This window comes from Phocoena sinus, chromosome 6 (assembly GCF_008692025.1).
Source record: "Phocoena sinus isolate mPhoSin1 chromosome 6, mPhoSin1.pri, whole genome shotgun sequence".
Classification (NCBI taxonomy): domain Eukaryota; kingdom Metazoa; phylum Chordata; class Mammalia; order Artiodactyla; family Phocoenidae; genus Phocoena; species Phocoena sinus.
Window position 1 is genome coordinate 52,319,697 of NC_045768.1, and position 21,962 is coordinate 52,341,658.

Genomic DNA, 21,962 nt, shown 5'->3' on the forward strand with positions numbered 1-21,962 from the left:
CCTGTGGGCTGTCTTTTCAAGTTCTTGATGGTATTGTTTGCAGCACATAAGTTTTTAATTTTGATGAAGTCCAATATATTTATCTTTCCTTTTATTGCTTGTGCTTTTGGTGTTGTATCTAAGAAGGCTTGGCCTAATGCAAGGTCACAGAGGTTTTCTCCTCAGGGTTTTATAGTCTTAGCTCTTACATTTCATTCTCCATTTAGGTCTGTGATTCATTTTGCGTTAATATTGGTGTGTGGTGTAAGGAAGGGGCCCACCTTCATTCTTCTGCACGTGGTTATCCAGTTGTCCCAGCACTGTTTGTCCCACATCCTTCTAAATAGTCCCTTCCCTTCATCAAGTTCTTCTCAATCACCCCAGGACCCTCAGTTCTACATGCCCTCATGCCTACCCATGGCCTGCTGATTCCTGGGACATTTCCTTTGTGTTGGTATTGGTATCTTACCCCTTTCTTCCCCAGGACCTGGATTAGGTTAGAGGTGACTTCAAGAATGTTAGGCTTTGCTGTCTTCATGACTTAGTACAGAGGAAGGAGTGTAAGAGTTTGGTGTGATATACGTATAATTTCGTGGAAGACTGGGGTGGGCAGTGGTCAGGCTACTGCATTAGTACAGAGGAAGGAGTGTAAGAGTTTGGTGTGATATACGTATAATTTCGTGGAAGACTGGGGTGGGCAGTGGTCAGGCTACTGCATTACAAAAGAGACCCACCCCAGTTTTCTACGGTGGAAGGAAGCACCTGGTCTGGCAGTTAGAGACTGCTCTGCTCCAACACCTGCAGTGTTGCTCTTCCTACTGAAGCCTTGCCATCCAAACCAGTTCCCTCCTGGGGGGCTCTGATGGGGTGCTGACTCTTGCCACTATGGCCATTAAAGCAAAATGACTTCTTCTTTCCCGAAAAGGAACATCATAAATGCAACTGAATGCCTGACAATTTCCTGGGTGTCCAATGCTCGTCCACCACTCGGCCTGCTTTTTAATACTCTTTAGAACTTAGCATGTCACCTTGGGCATGCCACTTCTATTTCTTCTTCTGGAAAATGGGGGTTTGTAATCTCTGTCTTTAAGCATAAAGACAAAAATACTACTACCCTCCTGAAATTTGGGATGAATCCTTAAATCTGGACACTGTTCATGAAGTGCATCGAGATATCTGGATGATAACCTGATGAATATAAAGGACTATGTACCTGTGGTTTTTGGTCTTGTCCCAGTGTTCAACATCACTTACAATTTGTAAATGGCTTTTCCTCTGGAAAATTTACAGAAACTCCTGACTTAATCCACCTTCTTACCATACTCTCCCCACGTTAAAAAGCAGAAAGCAGAACCAGCGCTAGGAGGGAGTGTTTAGCCAGCAGAGGGAAGACTTTCCGGCAAGAATCCCTGGTATTCTGAAGGCTCAGAGCTGCATCAGACGTGTCAGCTGAGTAGTGGAGCCGATGATCACATGTTTCTATGTCTCTGAAGAATACAAAAGGAAAAATAAGAAATTGAGAGAAATCATGTGTAACAAGTTGAGAAAATGTGGCTGAATTGTCCCTTTCACTGAATGATTCCGTATCAAGCATCTTAACTGGTCTTGAGCTGCCAGCGAAGGTTTGTACTTATTCAGTTACTGATTCACTCAACAAGTATTTATTGCATACCCACTGTATACCAGGCATGGTGCTTGGGCTAGCAAGGAACAAAAGAGTTCAGCTGCCATGGAATTTATAGTCCAGTGGAGGAAGTCTGGAAATAGATAGAAATCTGGAAATAAATATAAATACATAAACTACAAACTGCTAACTATTACGCAGAAAGAAAATTAAAGGGTCCAACAAGATAGGATAGCAAAGAGCCTGATTAATTGGGGGAGGGCTTTTCTGAGTGTGATGGTTAATTTTTCTGTGTCAACTTAACTGGGCTAAGGGATGCCCAGGTAGTTGGTAAAACAGTATTTCTGGGTGTGTCTGTGAGGGTGTTTCTGGAAGAGATTAACATTTGAATTGGTGAACTGAGCCCTCCAGGAGGTGGATAGACATATCCCAGTCCCTTGAGGTCATGAATAGAACAAAAAGGCAGAGAAAGATGTTGGCTGTGGGTTTGTTATATATGGCCTTTATTATGTTGAGGAAAGTTCCCTCTATGCCTACTTTCTGGAGGATTTTTATCATAAATGGGTGTTAAATTTTGTCGAGAGCTTTCTCTGCATCTATTGAGATGACCATATGGTTTTTCTCCTTCAATTTGTTAATATGGTGTATCACGTTGATTGATTTGCGTATACTGAAGAATCCTTGCCTTCCTGGAATAAACCCCACTTGATCATGGCGTATGATCCTTTTAATGTGCTGTTGGATTCTGTTTGCTAGTATTTTGTGGAGGATTTTTGCATCAATGTTGATCAGTAATATTGGCCTGTAGTTTTCTTTCTTTGTGACATCCTTGTCTGGTTTTGGTATCAGGGTGATGGTGGCCTCGTAGAATGTGTTTGGAAGTGTTCCTCCCTCTGCTGTATTTTGGAAGAGTTTGAGAAGGATAGGTGTTAGCTCTTCTCTAAATGTTTGATAGAATTCGCCTGTGAAGCCATCCGGTCCTGGGCTTTTGTTTGTTGGACGATTTTTAATCACAGTTTCAATTTCAGTGCTTGTGATTGGTCTGTTCATATTTTCTATTTCTTCCTGATTCAGTCTTGGCAGGTTGTGCATTTCTAAGAATTTGTCCATTTCTTCCAGGTTGTCCATTTTATTGGCATAGAGTTGCCTATAGTAATCTCTCACGATGCTTTGTATTTCTGCAGTGTCAGTTGTTACTTCTCCTTTTTCATTTCTAATTCTATTGATTTGAGTCTTCTCCCTTTTTTTCTTGATGAGTCTGGCTAAACAACTGACAAAGGATTAATCTCCAAAATTTACAAGCAGCTCATGCAGCTCAATAACAAAAAAACAAACAACCCAATCCAAAAATGGGCAGAAGACCTAAATAGACATTTCTCTAAAGAAGATATACAGACTGCCAACAAACACATGAAAGAATGCTCAACATCATTAATCATTAGAGAAACGCAAATCAAAACTACAATGAGATATCATCTCACACCAGTCAGAATGGCTATCATCAAAAAATCTAGAAACAATAAATGCTGGAGAGGGTGTGGAGAAAAGGGAACCCTCTTGCACTGTTGGTGGGAATGTAAATTGATACAGCCACTATGGAGAACAGTATGGAGGTTCCTTAAAAAACTACAAATGGAACTACCATATGACCCAGCAATCCCACTACTGGGCATATACCCTGAGAAAACCATAATTCAAAAAGAGTCATGTACCAAAATGTTCATTGCAGCAATATTTACAATAGCCCGGAGATGGAAACAACCTAAGTGTCCATCATCGGATGAATGGATAAAGAAGATGTGGCACATACATACAATGGAATATCACTCAGCCATAAAAAGAAACGAAATTGAGCTATTTGTACTGAGGTGGATGGACCTAGAGCCTGTCATACAGAGTGAAATAAGTCAGAAAGAGAAAGACAAATACTGTATGCTAACACATATGTATGGAATTTAAGGAAAAAAAAATGTCATGAGGAACCTAGGGGTAAGACAGGAATAAAGACACAGACCTACTAGAAAATGGACTTGAGGATACGGGGAGGGGGAAAGTTGAGCTGTGACAAAGTGAGAGAGTGGCATGGACATATATACACTACCAAATGTAAAAGAGATAGCTAGTGGGAAGCAGCCGCATGGCACAGGGATATCAACTAGGTGGTTTGTGACCACCTAGAAGGGTGGGATAGGGAGGGTGGGAGGGAGGGAGACACAAGAGGGAAGAGATATGGGGACATATGTATATGTATAACTGATTCACCTTGTTATAAAGCAGAAACTAACACACCATTGTAAAGCAATTATACTCCAATAAAGATGTAAAAAAAAAAAAAAAGGTAGAGGAAGGGTGAATTCACACTTTTCTCTGCTTGATCTCAGGCATCCATCTACTGCTTTTGGACAGGAGTGATGGTGGTTCTCGAGCTTTTGGACTCAGGCATAGGCTATCAGCCCTTGGCTCTGAGGCTCTAGGACTCAGACTGAATTACACCACCTTTCTGGCTCCCCCAGCTCAGCAGACAGCAGTTCATGGGACTCTGGCCTCTGTAACCTTGAGAGCCAATTCCTGTAATAAATCTTATATGGTTCTGTTCCTCTGGATAACTCTAATACACTGACTATGTGACAGACTTGAAGGAGGAATAGTGGGAGGAAGAAGGTTCTAGGAAGAGGGAACAGCAGATGCTAAGGGCCTGGGGTCGGAATGAACTTGGTATATTTGAGGAAGTGAAGAAGCCCTCCCTGCCCCTGCCCCATGTGCCTGGGTGAACATGCAGAGAGTGATGGATGAGATGAGACTAAAAGACTTAGTGGGATGTGCTACATGTTTTGACTTTCTATCCTGAGTGCAGTGGGAAACCGTTCTAGGGCTTTCAGAAGGGGACTGATATAATCAGATTTATATGCACATTTTGAGTGTCTCTATGAAGACAGTAAGCTCTTCAAAGCAGGGCCAGAGTCTTATGTTTGTTTGTCTGCTTCAGTGCCAGCATTGTGCTGTGCACGTCACCAGGGCCTGGCAGGGTGAGTTGTGATACTGATTCACGTAGGATTGCCTTTAACTTGAAGTTTAAAAGTTTGTTTGTTGCACTACATAAAAGAATATCTGTGTTCCCTGTAACGCAGTCAGGGAAAACTAGGGTTATTTTAGTGTACTAAAAGAATAGATGCCCTTCTCTACATATGTACACACACACATATATGTAGTCATATATATAAATATGTATATATATATGTGTGTGTATATATATATAATTTTTTTCAAGTGAAACCATTTCTTACCTGGAAATCCATAAACGATTTATTTTCCTAACTCCTCTCTATTTCTAGTTAGAGACTGTTGCTTTTTTAAGTTCGCCTAAAAATATTGTCCAGCTAATAAATAGGTTCAAAGGCAGACAAAAGGAGCTTCCACAGGTTATGAGAAAATGCTGGGCTCTTGAAAGACCTCCACGGATACAAAAGCGTAAATCTCAGAAAGCTCTTTTGAAATGTCATTCAGCTTCCTGTCTCATAGGAAATCAGGGCCCAGAGAGAAATTAACTAACGTTACAGTTCATCTGGACCGAGTTACTCAAACCAGGATAAGGATGGTAGAAGAGGATGGACCCAGCAGAAGCAAATCCATTTGGAGTTTTATAGTTTCCCATTAAAAAAAAAACCCCAAACCTCTTGAGCTTTCTGGTAAGACAAATGTATTTATCCAACATTCAGCACCTGGAAAATATCATTCATTGATGACAATCCAAAGAGTTATCTATTAACCAGTGTTAGAATGGCAGAGCAACAATATAGGAAAAAAAGTCTTCATTTGGTGCTGAAGCAGCAGGGCCTCTAAGAAGATGTAAAGGCATCAAGGATGTTTTAACATCGTGAAGCGTGAGGTCTTAGCAGGCTGCGGAAGTTTGCTTCTAAATATCATTTCTGGTTACTGTCATTAGTATTTTTTTTTATTGGGGTATAGTTGCTTGACATTAGTATTTTAAGAAAATATGGATTCATTCATTTCTTCACTCATTTTCTCCCTCCCTCCTTCCCTTCCTCCTTCTCTTCCTTCTTTCTTTCCTTCTTTTCATCCATCAAATATGTTCTGTTACTAATGTATAGTAGATGCTGAGGTGGATACACAGAGGTTTAAGCAGGGTCCCTGCCTTCATGGAGTTTTCATTCTAGTGGGAAACAAAAAATACACAATGTGTGCATGACTGTGTCTGAAAAGTACCCCAGGACTGTAAACCTCAGGTTGGAGGGAAGGAGGCTGTTAAGGGTAATTAGGTAGCTGTGATTCAAGTTGTGTAATGATGCCTGGCACTGAGGTTAACCTCCCTTGGTCCTGCCCTTAGGGATTAGCTGAGGAGGAGCTTCGAATGCTCCTGCAAAAGTGAGCACCAAGTTTCTTTTCTCATTTTCCTGCTTAGTTCCTCTGCACACAAAGGAGTCGCCAGTTGCCACCTCTATCACGTGGGCTGTTTTCTGCACCCTGGGCATGTGGTAGACCTTTCCTTTCTCACAGTTTGTTCTCGAGTGTTTTTTAATGCCCCTTGTTGGATGAACTAGTTTGGAGCTCAATATGTGGTCCAGGTATGTGTTGCCTTTACCAGACACACAAATCCACTTTCTTATGACCTCCAGCCAGGCAAGGGATGGGGAGGGGCTTTCAGAGGTTATTTGAATCCATTCTCCTGTTCCTGTGAGCAGAGTTGCCCATTCTTTTTCAGAAACTCTTCTCAGCAGGAAAATCTATTTATCCCTGTTGGGCGGTGTCCCTGCTCTACCACCTAGAGCTACTCAGTGCTGCTTCTGTCCCTAGGAGATCTTTTTAATTCTGGGAACTTAAAGTCTCTGGGACCAAAACATGATCTGCTCCAAGAGGCAGTACCGCAAGATGGTTAAGGAAGCAGGATTCCTGGAGGCACACTGCCTGTGTCCAAATCCTCGTTCTGCCACTTACCAGCTGAGATGCTTACTAGGCGAGGCATCCTCTCTGCACCTCAGTTTCCTCAACTACGAGGGTAATACTAGTATGTACCTCACAGGCTCCTGAGAGGATTAAATACCTGAAGTGTCCAGAAAGGGCACTGGCAAAGAATAAACATCATATAACTTTTCTCTATTATTATTTCACCTTGGGTAATAGGAAAAAAATCTATTCTTAGACTAAATTCTCATTAGCTACATTTTTTTTGTCTTTCTTATTCGGTAAGAAGTGTTTGATAAGGAATATCGATGCATATTTCTGCAGCTAAAGAGATAAATAGATTGAGACTCACTGACTTTAAAAAAAATTTTTAATTTATTTGTTTATTTCTTTTTTGGCTGTGTTGGGTCTTCGTTGCTGTGTGCAGTCTTTCTCTAGTTGCGGCGAGCGGGGGTTACTCTTCGTGGCAGTACGTGGGCTTCTCATTTTGGTGCTTGTTGCGGAGCATGGGCTCTAGGCGCGTAGGCTTCATTTGTTGTGGCACATGGGCTCAGTAGTTGTGGCTCATGGGCTCAGTAGTTGTGGCTTATGGGCTCTAGAGCACAGGCTCAGTAGCTGTGGTGCACGGGCTTAGTTGCTCTACAGCATGTGGGATCTTCCCGGACCAGGGCTCGAACCTATGTCTCCTGCATTGGCAGGCGCATTCTTAACCACTGCACCACCAGGGAAGCCCAGGAATCACTGACTTTCTTATGTCCCTTCCCAGTCAATCACTCCCAAGCCCAACCCCATGCAACCACTATCCTGCCTCTGTCGCTGTACATTCCATTTGTCTTTCTAGCGTCATGTAAATAGAAGCATATGGTATGGAGTCTTCTGTGTCTGACTTAGTTTATTGGTCACAATGTTTTTCAGGTTCAACTATGTTGTCCTGTGTATTAGTTCATTTCTTTGCACTGCTGAGCAGTATTCCATGGTGGAGACATATCCATATCACACTTTGTTTATCCATCCGCCTATTGTTGAACGTTTGTTTTATTTCCAATTTGGGCTATTATGAATAAGGTTGCTACGAGCATTCATGTAGATGTCTTTATGTAGACACATGTTTTCATTTTTCTTGAGTAAATACCCAGAAGTAGAATTGCTGGGTGCTATGGCCAGTAGATGATTTACTTTATAAGCAACTTCCAAAATGATTTCCAAAATGTTACCATTTTTCATCCTTACCGGTGAGAGTTTCAGTTACTCCACATCACCAACACTTGGTATTGTCAAATTTAAAAAATTAGCTACTCTAATAGGTATATGATAATATTTCATTATGGTTTTCATTTTCATTTCACTCATGACTAACCACAGTAAGCATCATTTCAAGTGCTCATTAGGAATTTGTATATCTTCTTTGGTGACGTGTCTGTTAAAATCTTTTACTCATTTTTCTTTAAATTGAATTACTTGTCTTTTTATTACTGAGTTGTAAGAGTTCTTTACATATTTTAGTTACAAGTCCATTGTCAAATATTTGTCTTATGATTATTTTCTTCCAAGCTCATTTTTAAAACTTTTGCTCCTTCCAAGCTATATCAGGTATTGTTCAAGAGTTAACTTACCCTCAAGTAGTCCCAAACCAGGGCATCTCTTAAAGAAGCACCAAGTAATTGCTTGCCACTGGAACCTGGTATTTCTTCCATTCTTGGAGCTAAATGTTTACATTTAGAGTTGAAAAGACACCCTGTGTGAGCCTAGAAACAGCATTCCATCTAATGCTGTCAGAAAAAACAGCTCTCAGACCCAGCATTCCCAAATTTGCAAGATGGAACAAACAGATGTTTTGTTCATCACAGGAGGGGGTCTATCACATTTCTGAAAAGTTGTCTCTTTCTTCTGCACCATCCTGGCTTTTATTAGTGAGCAGTCTGACCAGATGGGCCATCTCTGGCCTCTTCGATTCCCTTCTGACAGAGTGAAGTTACCCAAGATGGGCAAAGTATGTCCTCTAGGCTTAGAGGATGGCTGCTGGAGGCCACTCTGACCCCACAGGAGAAGGACCCAGGAGGCCAGGAAAATAACCTCTAAGCCGAAAGCAAGTGAAGGAGAAAATGGTGGTTTAGGCAGTCAGGAAACTTCTAATTTCCATCATTCTCTAACAGATAGTAAAATAACAAAAATACCGTCTAATGTTAATCAGGTGTTTGCTAGCTGCCAGACACCGTGCTAAGCAGTTCACACAGATCTTCTCCTTGAATCTTCATAAGGACCCAAAGAGGAAGGCACTTTTGTTATCCCCATTTCAGATAAGGAATCTGAGGCTTAGAGAGATTACATAACCAATAACGGCAGAGCTGGGACATTAACTCATGTCTGACACCAAACTGTGCCTTGAGATACCTCAGAAAATGTTATCCCTCACAGACAAGGGGTTGGTCTTTGTTGTTAGCTTACACTTTCCTTTTCCTTTCTGGCTGCCTTTTCTTTGCTGATCCCACAAGTTCCCAGAGGAAGGCATGGGGCCCATTGCTTTTCTGACTCCTTTGCTTAGGACAGAATTCCTGACTTGGTGGGACCTCTGCATGCTGACTTACTGACTGATCCCTGCAGACTGCACTGTGAACACAGCTCCTAGAACCAAATCTATTATTCCCAGCTGTGCTAAAGATATAGTTCCTGGTTGCTTTATGATAGTGAGAGAGAAGGCTGACCCATGACATTCTGCAGATTCATTCCAAGACCTTCACGAGAGGCCCATGTGTATCAGTTTGCTTCCTTCTTCCATAAAACACATTCTAGATTTTGAGAAGAGAGCCACACGGCTGAGCTGAGGTGCCCCACTGGGTGCTCAGCTGAGTCCACTCACCATAATTAAGGGGCTCGCTTCCATACCAGCTGTGCAGTGAGTCTGATTCAAGTTGCCCACCCCGCAAACACAATTGTCCACAAGTCCTGACCTTCAAGATTCCTTAGAGAGCTGGAACCGTGAATGACAAAACTGGGAATGCCAGCAGTCCACAGTATTTAATCCAGGATAGCCCTTGATTTCTGTGCCAAATAGCTTTGTCCACATCCTTGGATATTAAATTAAGGAATTAGGCAAGTTCTTTTCAAAAGTAAAAGGGAAAAATGCCCAAAGTCATATGGGAGCAGAAGCTCAGGAAGACCTCACCATATCCGTAGACACGTCTCAGCAGAACCTTTAGGGGAGGCTGGGCTTTTCAGCAGTGAGGACCACGGAGGAGGTAAGACAGAGACAAACCAGAGAAGGAGAGTGCACGTCTGTGCCCGCAGGCTCACGCTCCAGCCGGGCGGGCGGGAGGAGTGGCTGAGGGCACTGCAGATGACACGTCAGTCCTCTCTGTGCTCTGTGACCCTGCCGGGCCCTGGCATGACTGAAGGGGTTTGGAATATGAGGAAACCCACTTCAGGAGCACTGCTCAGTGGCCTGGAATAGTGGGAAGCTGCTACGCTGTGGCATAGCTCAGCCTGACAATGTTTTTTTTTTAATTGAAGTACAGTTGATTTACAATGTTGTGTTAGTTTCAGGTATACAGCAAAGTGATTTAGTTATATATATAAGTAGTTACATATATATATAAAATCTGAAAAGGTATGTATGTATATATATATATACATACATACCTTTTCAGATTCTTTTCCCTCATAGGTTATTATAAAATATTGAGTATAGTTCCCTGTGCTATACAGTAGGACCTTGCTGGTTATCTATTGATGTTTTATATATAGTCATGTGTATCTCTTGATCCCAAACTCCTAATTTATCCTGCTCACCTTTCTCATTTGGTCACCATGAGTTTGTTTTCTATGTCTGTGAATCTGTTTCCGTTTTATAAATAAGTTCACTTGTATCAGTTTTTTTTTTCTTTTTTAGATTCCACATATAGGCGATATCATATGATATTTGCCTTTCTCTGTCTGGTTTACTTCACTTAGCATGTTGAAGCTTTTGATCAGTGGCCACACCAAAAGCTGTTAACAAGTTCTTTTACCAACGCTGAGCAGTGGATAGAAGTTTCGTTTTGGTTTAGATTGGCTTAGTGGTTCTGAGGCTTTGGGGGAGGACAAAAACACAATTATTTTCTTAAAAAAATTAGGTCAGTACCTAGATTAGTACCTGTTTGTTTTTGATTTTGAAGAAGAGGAGGAGGGAGAGGTAAGGAGTTTGATGCTGGGAAGGAACGTGGCACCTGGACCCAGTATAGCAAAATGTGAAGTCAGCGCAAAAATGTGTTGCCTGAGCCCTGTTCCTAATCGTCACCACAACATCCCCCATCCTTCAGGCATTAGTTTCTCCCTCATTTTCTTTTTCTTTTTTTTGGTACGCCGTCCTCTCACTGCTGTGGCCTCTCCCGTTGCGGAACACAGGCTCTGGATGGACAGGCTCAGCGGCCACGGCTCACGGGCCCAGCCGCCCTGCGGCATGTGGGATCTTCCCGGACTGGGGTACGAACCTGTGTCCCCTGCATCGGCAGGCGGACCCTCATTTTCAAATTGCTTCCAGGAAGGGCTCTGTATACCAGCCATCTATCCATGTGTAGATTTTGGTGGTTAGTCTCTTTCTAAGGAGGCAGGGTGGTGTAGTGGTTAATATGCTAGAGCCAGCCTGCCTGTGTCCAAATCCCATAATAAATGAATGCATTTACTTAGCTTTTCTTGCCTTGTTACTCGTTTTAGTTTGCTTCCAACTTCTTCCCATGTTACACGATGACACCACACATATATTTGTATATAGAATTTTTCATTCCTGCAGGTTCATTTATTCCTAGAAGTGGGATCGCTGGGTCAAAAGGCAACCCATTAATGTGTAAACTTGAGAAGTGACTTGATATCTCTCTGTTTAAGTTTCCTCATGTGTAAAGTGGGATTGAGCATAATAGTACTTTCCTCACAGGTTTGTTGTGAGAATTAAATGAGTTACCGTACGAAGAACACTTAGAATAATATCTGGCACGTAGCAAGTAGTATAGTAATACTTAATTTAGTGTTATTATGTCTGCCAGGGGTATCAATTTTAAGCCTTACCTCTAATTGTGAAATGAAGGGTTATCTCCTATTGAAAAAATATCTTAGCTCTTAGGGAGTGTTGGGGAAGTGGCTTCTTTAGAGGGGGGCATCTTAACTGATTCCTTCATTCACAGCCAGGAGCAGCCCTCTCTGCCAGGGAGATGGGTGCTGCTCTCAGAGGCCAGTGGCAAGTGGTGTACCCGGAAGAGCTCTCTTTGGCCAGCTCAGGGAACCCAGCAGCCCAGGGTCCCCAGGTGGGTCGTCTTCCTTGCCCACGGCTTGCTTCCCTCCCACCACACTCAATGTTCCCTGACTTTCTTCCTGGACAGTGAGTGGGGCCTCCAAAGACCTGAGGGTGCAGTGATGGGCACTTAATAAGGGAATGCGTTTGAGGAAAGGAGTCCCATTGGGGGGCAAAGTCATTTCATTGGTTTCTGCCTGTCACTTCTGTTGCCCCCCAAGACCCAGGTGTCATGTAAACATTTATAAGGGCTCTCTGAAGGCAAGTGGTTGCTTAGGTCCAGGGGCTCCATACACTTAAGTTCAAGTTCTTAAAGCAGTAGACTGTGAATTCTGCGCTAATGGGAGCCCTTCACATAGCTGTCTCCCGTGATTTTCCCAAGGCTCACATCCAGATGCCCTAAATAGTTAAGTAGACCTCAAGGACAATTGCCATCAGTTTCCTTGATAGTCACACTGGGCACTTTATTTTAAAGTTTCTTTTATTTCATTTTATTTTTATTTATTTCCAGCTTTATTGAGATATAATTCACATATAACACTGTGTAAGTTTAAAGTGTACAATGCATTGATTTGAAAACACTTAATATTTTGCAAAATAATCACCATCATAGCATTTGCTCACACCTCCAACACATCACGTCTTTTTTTGTGGTGAGAGTATTGAAGATCTACTCTCTTAGCAACTCTCAAGTATATAATACAGTATTATTAACTATAATCACCATGCTGTACATCAGATCCCCAGAACTTGTTCATCTTCTAACTGCAAGTTGGTACCCTTTCACCAGCATCTCCCCATTTCCCTCACTCCCCACCCCGGTAACCATCATTGTACTCTCTATTTCAATGAGTTCAGCTTTTTTAGATTCTACATGTGAGATCGTACAGTATTTGTCTTTCTCTGTCTTGTTTCACTTAGCCTAATGCCCTCAAGGTTCATCCATGTCATCACAAACAGCAGAATTTCCTTCTTTCTCATGGCTGAATAATATTCCACTGTGTGCATATACCACATAATCTTTATCCATTCATCTGTTGAGGGGCAGTTAGGTTGTTCCCGTATCTTGGTTACAGTGAATAATGCTGCAATGAATGTGGGGGTGCAGATACCTTTTCGAGTTAGTGTTTTCATTTTCTTCAGATAAATACCCAGAAGTGGAATTGTTGGATCATATAGTATTTCTACTTTTAACTTTTTGAGGAACCTCCGTACTGTTTTCCATAGTGGCTGTATCAATTTACATTCCCAATAACAGTGCACAGTGGTTCCTTTTCCTCTACATTCTGGCCAACATGTGTTATCTGTTATCTTTTTGATGATAGCCTTTCTAACTGTACACTGGGCATTTTATTCCCTGATGATTTGGGAGTGATATATCAATACATGCCTATACATGGTCCAGGCTATACATGGTCCACCAAAGACTGACATTTCTTGATTTAAAGGGAGCAAATCTAAATGTATATTCTATCTCTCTTATCTGTTATTGATTATCCTTAGAATTTAACACTGGGAAAGGATTCACTAGCACATCGAGGGTGATTAATAAATGCTTGTTGAATAAATGAATGGATGAACATACTATGGTTTTCTTAGCTGTTTCCTATCGTTGGGCTTTTAGGTTGCTTCCTTTTAAAAAAAATTATAAATGTTACTTTGAGTATATTTGTGTGTATATAGCTTTTCCTTTCTTTTGGGTTATTTACTCTTTTAGAAGTGAGATTTCTGTATCAATGCGAATGAATAATTTTATGGCATTTGATGTGTAATTCTAAACTTCTTTGCCCAAGATTTGTACCGATTTCTAATGCTCCCAGCAATGTTTGAGTGCCAGTTTCACACTACCCTTACTGGCTTTGGGTGCTAACATAAAATTTTTTTTGCTACTTTACCAGATAAATATGGTATCTTGATATTTTAATTTTGCATTTTTTTGGATTTCCAGTGACTATTTTTCTGTTTTTGATTACTGGTTGAATTTATTATTTTGTGAGTTTGTTCCCTACTGTGTTCTATTGTCAATGAAATGACACTTATATCTTACAAAGTTATTAGCCCTTTATCCTATTTGCTGTAAATGTTTTCCCTAGTCTGTTATTTTTAAGAATTTCCTCTTTCTTTCTCCTTCCTGCCTACCCTCCTTCCTTTTTCCCTTCTATTGTTTTATTTTTAAAAATAGATTTATTTTATTTATTTATTTTTGCCTGTGTTGGGCCTTTCTTGCTGCGCGCGGGGTTTCTCTAGTTGCCACGAGCAGGGGCTACTCTTTGTTGCGGTGCGCGGGCTTCTTACTGCGGTGGCTTCTCTTGTTGCAGAGCACAGGCTCTAGGCATGCGGGCTTCAGTAGTTGCAGCACACGGGCTCAGTAGTTGTGGCTCACGGGCTCTAGAGCGCAGGCTCAGTAGTTGTGGTGCACGGGCTTAGCTGCTCCACAGCATGTGGGATCTTCCCGGACCAGGGCTTGAACCCCTGTCCCCTGCATTGGCAGGCAGATTCTTAACCACTGCACCACAAGGGAAACCCCCTTCTATTTTAATATCCAGGTGGTCAAATCTGTTGAACTTTCCTTTGACTTTTAAATTTATAAGCCATAAGAACGTGAATACTAGTAACAGAGGGGAAAGACAGGCACCTCATACACGAGGTGGGAAGATTTCTCCTGTTTTGTGTTGCTGGCTAGTTTACACTTCTCTCCATATTTACTTTAGAGAATTTTTCAGTCATATGATTAGTTCATAGTGTGAAGGGTATGATATAGTTCCAACACTTTTGGTGTCGCACCTTTGTCCTATGGGATTGAGCAACAAACAGGCAGAAGGCTCACTCTGCTTCTTCCTCCCTCCATGCTCCCTCTGTGAAGACTCTGAGGACAGTAGGGGAGGAGAAAGGTAGCTGATGTGAATGCCGGAGGAAGAAGGGGTTGTTACGATAGTGAAATGCGCTTCACTGCCTTCTCAGTGAAAAGTGTGGGAAAGAGAAGGCCGGAGTCAGTGTATTTTGGCTCGTGCAAAGCCGGCTCTCAGGGTTGAATTAGGGGGCCTGTGCAGTGGGAATGTTTGTGCTGGCCCCGGTGTGCAACTGCATTACACCAAAGGGAATAAAATTAGCCCTTAAGTGAGATGGAAATGTTAGGTCAGGCCTCCTCTGGGTATATCCGAAAATCAGAATATTGAGGCTTCAAAAGACTAGTTCCATGGAAGATCTGAAGGGCCTCCCTCTCCAGGGTTTCCCATCTGGGTTTTCAATATCTTCTGTGTTTCCCGTGGTGGCTGTGTGTGGGGCAGGGATGGTGCTAGTTGTTACATAACCAAACAGAGCATGTGTCCCAACTTGCCAGTGCTGGGAACTACTGTCCGGACAGTTCACGTGGGAATGAGGGGGGCCATAAACATCCTCTTTCTCAGTGGGCGAGTCCTACTTTTCCATGTGTAGTTTAAGCATTAAGCTTTCATTGCCCTGTGGCCTGACCATAGCATGTGGCTTGTGTGCTGTATTTTAGCAAAAAACAATTACTTGATAAACTAACATAATTGACCTAAAAAGCCTTTGAGATTTAACCATTCGTACTTCCCCCCTTAGTTATGCAGTGAACACAGTGCACTTAGAGCAATTAGTAATTGTAATGAGAGGTGAGTATAAGAAGTTACATAATTTTGATCTCAGTGTAGTGTGAAACTCAAAATGGGAGATTTATGAAGGATTAATGACACAACAGAGGAATTCTGTGCTTCATGTACGATTCAGTAACGTCTGATTCTAAGGGGGCCCCTATCAGCCCCCGTCATTACCAATAAATATTAGTGCTCTCCAGGCATACATATGATCAACTACTGAAAAACAAGCCACTAGGCAAACTTGAATGCCTGACGGAAGGACAGCTGCCTTTCAGGGGATTCTCCTTTTGGCTGGTGACGTCAGGAGGTAATTGTCTTTGCTTCCTGCCTCTCTAACGTATGTGTCATTTAGCCCTACCTGATCTCCCTCTGTCCGAGCTGGCCCACAGTAGACCCTCGGGGTGGGGGGCTGGCGCTTGCCTTGCTGACTGAAAGAGGGAGCGGCAAGGGAAGAGTGGGTGCTCTCCTGCTATTCCTTGCTTGAGGGCAGCTGAGGTTGCTCATAGATCCGGAGAACCCCCTCTGAGATAGTATGTTCATTTAGGAAGCGCCTGGGGTCTTCCTGGTATGGTCTTTATTTAGAAGCAATTGCTCTGACCTCTTAGAACTGACAATACAACAGCCAATATTTAATGGATTCTAGGCACCATACTGAAATCCTTAGGGTACTGCTTCTCCAAGTGTGAGCTCTGAACCAACCATATCATCACCACCTAGGAATTTGCTAGAAATGCAAACTCAGGCCTCACCCGGAAACTTGTTAGAAATGTACATTCTCAGACCCCAACTGAGACCTATTGAATTGGAAACTTTGGGGATAAGGCCCAGCCATCTATGCCTTAGCAAGCCCTGTAGGGGACCCTGATGCTCACGGAAGAGTGTCACTGTTGTAGAGAGTACTAAGTAAGTTAATCCACACGATAGCCCTATGGAGTAGAATCTCTTTTTTTTTTTTCTTTTGCGGTACGTGGGCCTCTCACTGTTGTGGCCTCTCCCGTTGTGGAGCACAGGCTCCGGACGCGCAGGCTCAGCGGCCACGGCTCACGGGCCCAGCCGCTCTGTGGCATGTGGGATCCTCCCGGACTGGGGCATGAACCCGTGTCCCCTGGATCGGCAGGCGGACTCTCAACCACTGCGCCACCAGGGAAGCCCTAGAACCTCTTTGAAAATGTCTCAATTTTGTAGACAAGGAAAGACAAAGGAATTCACCCAGGATTTCATACTAGCAGAGCTAGGATTTGAGCCAGATATGCTGACTTAGGGTCCCAGATCTTCACCACTACCCTGAGATGTGGGGACAGTAACAGAAAGGAGAGGAGGAGAACAAACTTTGCAGATAATAAGAAACAGGGGTGATTTTTATTTAGTTGTATTTATCCAGCTTCTAACGGTGTGCTGGCACCTGTTCCTACCAGCTTGTGAGAACCAGTTGTGAACATCTCTTCCCAACTTGGAGTTCAGTGATATCAGATTGGTTGCTCGAAATTCGTTTATGGTGGGAATATTTACACCCCAGAAACTATCAGGCATTGCAAATCGGGGCTCCCCCCACCCCAGCCAGTTGTTAAACCTTTGCCAGCACACCACTGCCCAAATGTGTGTGTGTATAGTCTATATTCTTAGTAGATATTACATACCAATTATACAGCATAATTTAAAGCCAGCACCATTCATGGATTCATTGATATTTTAGCCACAGCTGTATTTTCCTCATGTCTACAAAATTGCTTTGACAACATTAAGACGCTGGAAACTTAGAGTGAGAAGGGAACTTGGCATTTATCTTCTCAAAGTACTCTACATTTAAAAAAAAAAAAAAAGGACAGTAATGTCACCTGCTTCAGAGGAGCTCGAGGATTTGAGACATCCTTTCTGGGCCCTTTTGGTACCTATTGGGCTGAGGTGGGAGTAGATACAGCTGGTCCAGGCCTGAGAGGTAGCAGCTGGTGGAAAAAATGGTGAGATGGAGGGCAGAGTGGGAGTTCCGTTCTCTGTGGCCTGGCAAGGGTGTGGGAGAGAGGGCGTTGAGGGTTCCCTGCTTCTGGAACAGGGTAATGAATTGAAATGTCAACACAGAGCCTTCTGTGAACTTCTGTCCCGGAGGGGTTCATGTAGGAACAACTGAGGATCTGAGATTTCAGGGTTTCCAGGCCGGGGGGAGCTGGGGCTTTCTGTAGCTTCCCGCCAGCCCCTCACTGCACCTCTGTCTTGGATGACGGGTTACACCACTCCCTGGCTGATGGGGTGTCCCTCTCCCCAGACGGTATCAGGAATGAATTAGCATGTTTTCCTCTGGTAAGTGATCCTCTTTTTTGAGTAAACATCCCCTGGGTTTCTGTGATGTGTAACTAATAGAGTGCTAAACTCTCAGGGCTGGTTTAAGACTCAGAGCACACACGTGTTGCCAATCCATCACACTCCTAATACTAATGAACATAGCAGGGACACAAGAAAGCCACAGATCCTACACACATTACCCGGCTCAGGTTACACTCTCATAACAACCCCACTATTGACCCAAGGAGAGCACACGTTGGGAAAAGGAGCTCCGGCCCCTTCTCCCTGGGCTCGGCCTGCCCCACGGCATACAGAATGCCGTCGCGCATCATTGTAACTGTGGTGCCCACTGTCCCCTTGGTGTTTAGGCCTCAGGGATGGTGCCTGAGTTCACAGAGCTGGGGTGGGGCTCCCCAGCTGTGCCTGACTGGGACTGTTTCTCTAACACATGGGGCTACTGTTCAGACTGGGATTGGGGGCCCTGCCTGGTTCACAGCTCTTAAGCAGTCCTCTCAGGATGATTTTCTGACTGAAGACTGGCTTACCTGCATACTGCCAAAGGCATTTATCCCTCACCCCAAAGTCAGCCGCACAGATAGGCGTCTATATCTTGATTGGGGTGTTAGTTACACGGGTACACACCTTTATAAAAAATCATTGGATTGTACACTTAATGCTTATGCATTTCACTGTATATAAATTCTCCCTCAATTAAAAAGTTCTAAAAATTACTCTTGGCAGCTACCTGTCTGAATGGATCAGGAGTTTCTGAGTGTCTTATAGTCAAAACAAGTTATAGAAACAGATGCTGAAGTTAATATAATAGGCGTCCATCACCTTGTCACATCTTGTGATCATTATTCTCTAATGACATTATTCTCATTAATTTAAGTGACTTTGGATGTAAACTTAAAAAATAAATTATTCAAAGAAATAAAAAGAAGGGCATGTTCAAAGCCCATCATGGTGGAGCCTCATAAAATAATTCCTGCTTTAGAAGCCTCTCATAAAGGGGCGATTGATCCAAGGGAAACATGATAAAGCATTTGTAGTCTGGTGTTGAAATGCTCAGCAAACAAATCCTGCATAATATAGCATCCAGCTAAGCCTCCCTTTCCTCAGTTTCTGTGATTTAGGGACTGCCACGCTGGGCTGGGCTGGGGGAACTGGAGAAGAAGAGACACACAGGGTCCCCATTCCAGTTTCAATGAGGGTAGCTCAGGATTTAACTGTTTCATGTTGGGGCCTTGTAGGGTGCTTTCTTTTGCAGAAAGGTTCGTAAGCTAAAGTATGTTTGAAAATCATGAGCAAATGATTCCAGCTGTCAATTTAATATATTTATCATTCTGTAGCATAATTAGAGGAGCTATTTGCATAAGCATACATGGTCACGTGAGATGTTCTTTGTTCTCTTTCCAGAGTCAGCAAATCTTTTATGTTGAAGTATGTCTAACATGTAATGTGCAAAAGTAATAGTTATGTATAATGTAAGATATTATATGTACTTAAGAGTTCCATGAAATCACATACATATATATATGTGTGATATATACATATACTTACTAGTTCCATGAAATAGAAAATAACTACGCATAATCTAGGATATTGTAATATTTAAAATATTATATGTCAGAAATTGTTCCATAAAAATAGGAGGAAAAGCAAAAGTAACTTTAAGAGTTGTATTGCATGGAGAGAGAAAGATGACCTAAAAATAGTTTGTTTGTGCCCCTCCCTGCCTAAATACTTTTAAAGATCAGGTTGTTGGTAGATGATAACTTCTATTTCACATGTTCTTAGCCTAGGGATTTGCTTATATAAATGTTGAACAAGTAGGCACATGATGAGAATAATATAAGTCAACATAAACCTTGGGAAAAAAGACAAAAACAATCAAACAATGTCACATTGTCAGGCTCAAGAAAAATCACAGGAAGAAGCTAAAAGCTCATAAAGGAGGCAGTAGACAGCAGTTAAATAAACCATTAGATTAGGAAGAAGAGTAGTGTCAGCACAGCTGTACATTAGCTAACTGTTGATGACTTTGCTCCACCTGCAGGATTACCCTAAAATATAACTGCATTAACCATGATAGCTTGATAAACCACCTGGTAAATTAAATGTGTGCTTCCTTTTAAATATTAGCATTATTAGGGAAGTTAATAAATGTTATAAATACTGGGCTTTTTCTGTTGAGATCTCATTTTGAATATTCCGATGGTTAAGTGGAGACTAGATGGATTTTTACCTGCTAACTATCAATTTTGATGTTTCTTGCAATTTCATTTCTTTTTTGGATGAGGTAGGATGTCTTTCTCTAGCACGATATTCTCCCACTTAACTCTCATGTAAAGTGTGCTGTTTCATCTGCACATCCGTGGTAGTCATTGCTAATTGAACTCTGCTCTTTGCTGCCCAGCCTCAGACTCCTTTGCCTGGTGCAATGCTCTTGGCAGCTGCAAATTGGCAATCTGAGTTGGTTCTAGAACTGAAGCCCATTTGCCATCCTGCCTCTGCCCACCCCTGCTTTCTGATTTGAGGATCCACTGGGCCAGTGGGTCTCTCTCTTTGTAGTAACAACACTTCCTGCACACTTTTTGCTTGTTAGAGTACCCCTCAATAGCTCCTCCTTTTACATATGCAGGTCCAAATCCAGAGTCTAGAAGTGTATCTGACTGACACATGTTTTATGATTCTGAGATAGAAAAAAAGAGAATTTGTTGGCTAGATATTTGCCAAGTAAGCCTTTCAGTTACTAAGTCGGAGCTGGACCAAGTCCCTGGATATCATGGGTCTAACAGACTATTTGAGACCCTGGGTCAGTGATTCTTAATTTTGATGGCCATAAAAGTGCCTGGTTCCTGATTCAGCACCTGCAGGGGTGCTGGCCTGGGCACTTTTTTGGGGATGAGGGAAAGCCAAAATTTCGCAGGTGGTTTCCATCTATTCTGGGAGTTGAGAGCTTCTACCGTCAGGATAGGTGCAGCATTTGCCCCTTTGGGTGTTGTTGAGGCCAATGGAGAGGCTTCATTCAGTAAGAGGACACTGGGGCCTGGATGCTGAGGAGTTCGAAGTACTGGACTTTAGCTCTCAAGCCTCCATGCACTGTAGTCCCATGAGAGAATTGCTAGTAATAATGTTAATGGCAGTTAACTTATCATTTATTTATGTAGTATCACTTGCCAAGAGTCTATATCCAGATTCTCAAATGTTAGCAATACTAAAAGCACTCATATAGATGACATTGACCATTTATATACAAGTCATCTGTATTCAAGTATAATGTATATTTGAGACTTCTTCAGTTTCCACCAACAATGGTTAAAGGAATGGGCTCTGGAGTTAGATCTATCTGGAGTTGAATTCTAGGCCCACCGATAATTGATCAGATGTGTGACCATGGGAAAGTTTCTTAAACTCTGTATGTCTACAAAATGGACATATTGCTCAACTCAGAGGAATTAATTAGATAATCTGTTAATGCACCTGGCCTTAGGTGGGTGCTCTATAAATGTAGCAGCGATTTTATTTTACACAAATAGCCTGAGTGTTGGTCTGATTTTAGACACTGGCATTCATGCTTAAATGACACAAACTGCTTTAATGCTTTACACTTCTGTTTATTTAAGTTCCCCATCTTCCTCACAGTGAAAGCCCAGGTTCTATATGATCTGTCCCTCCCCACTTCTCAAACACTCCGTTCACCATCACTGTCTCCCTTACTCTGATACAGTTGCATTTGTGCCGCTTCTTGTTCATTGAACACGCCAAGCATGTTCCTACCTCAGGGCCGTTGTCATTTTCTCTGGCTGGAATGTTCTTCCATCAGATAGCAACACCTCTTTAGGTCTCTGTTCAAATGTCCCTTATCAGTGAAGCCACTCTGTATAAAATAGCACCCCTTCCAGACACTCCTTATTCCTCTTACTTGGGGTTTTTTGTTTGTTTGTTTTGTTTTTGCTTAAACAACAGACATTCATTTTCTCACAGTTCTGGAGTCTGGAGGTCCTTGATCAGGGTGCCAGAATGGTTAGGTTCTGGTGAGGGCTCTCGTCCTGGTTTGCAGACAGTCACCTTCTCCCTGTGTCCTTGCTGTGTCCCTCAGAGCATGTGTGCAGAGAGACAGTGATCAATCTCACTTCTTATAAGTCTACCAATCCTATCAGCTAGGACCCTACCCTCATGATCTCATTTAACCTTCATCACCTCCTAAAAGCCCTGTCTCCAAGTACAGTCACATTGGGGGTTAGCGCTTCAATATATGAATTTTGAGAGGACTTTTTTT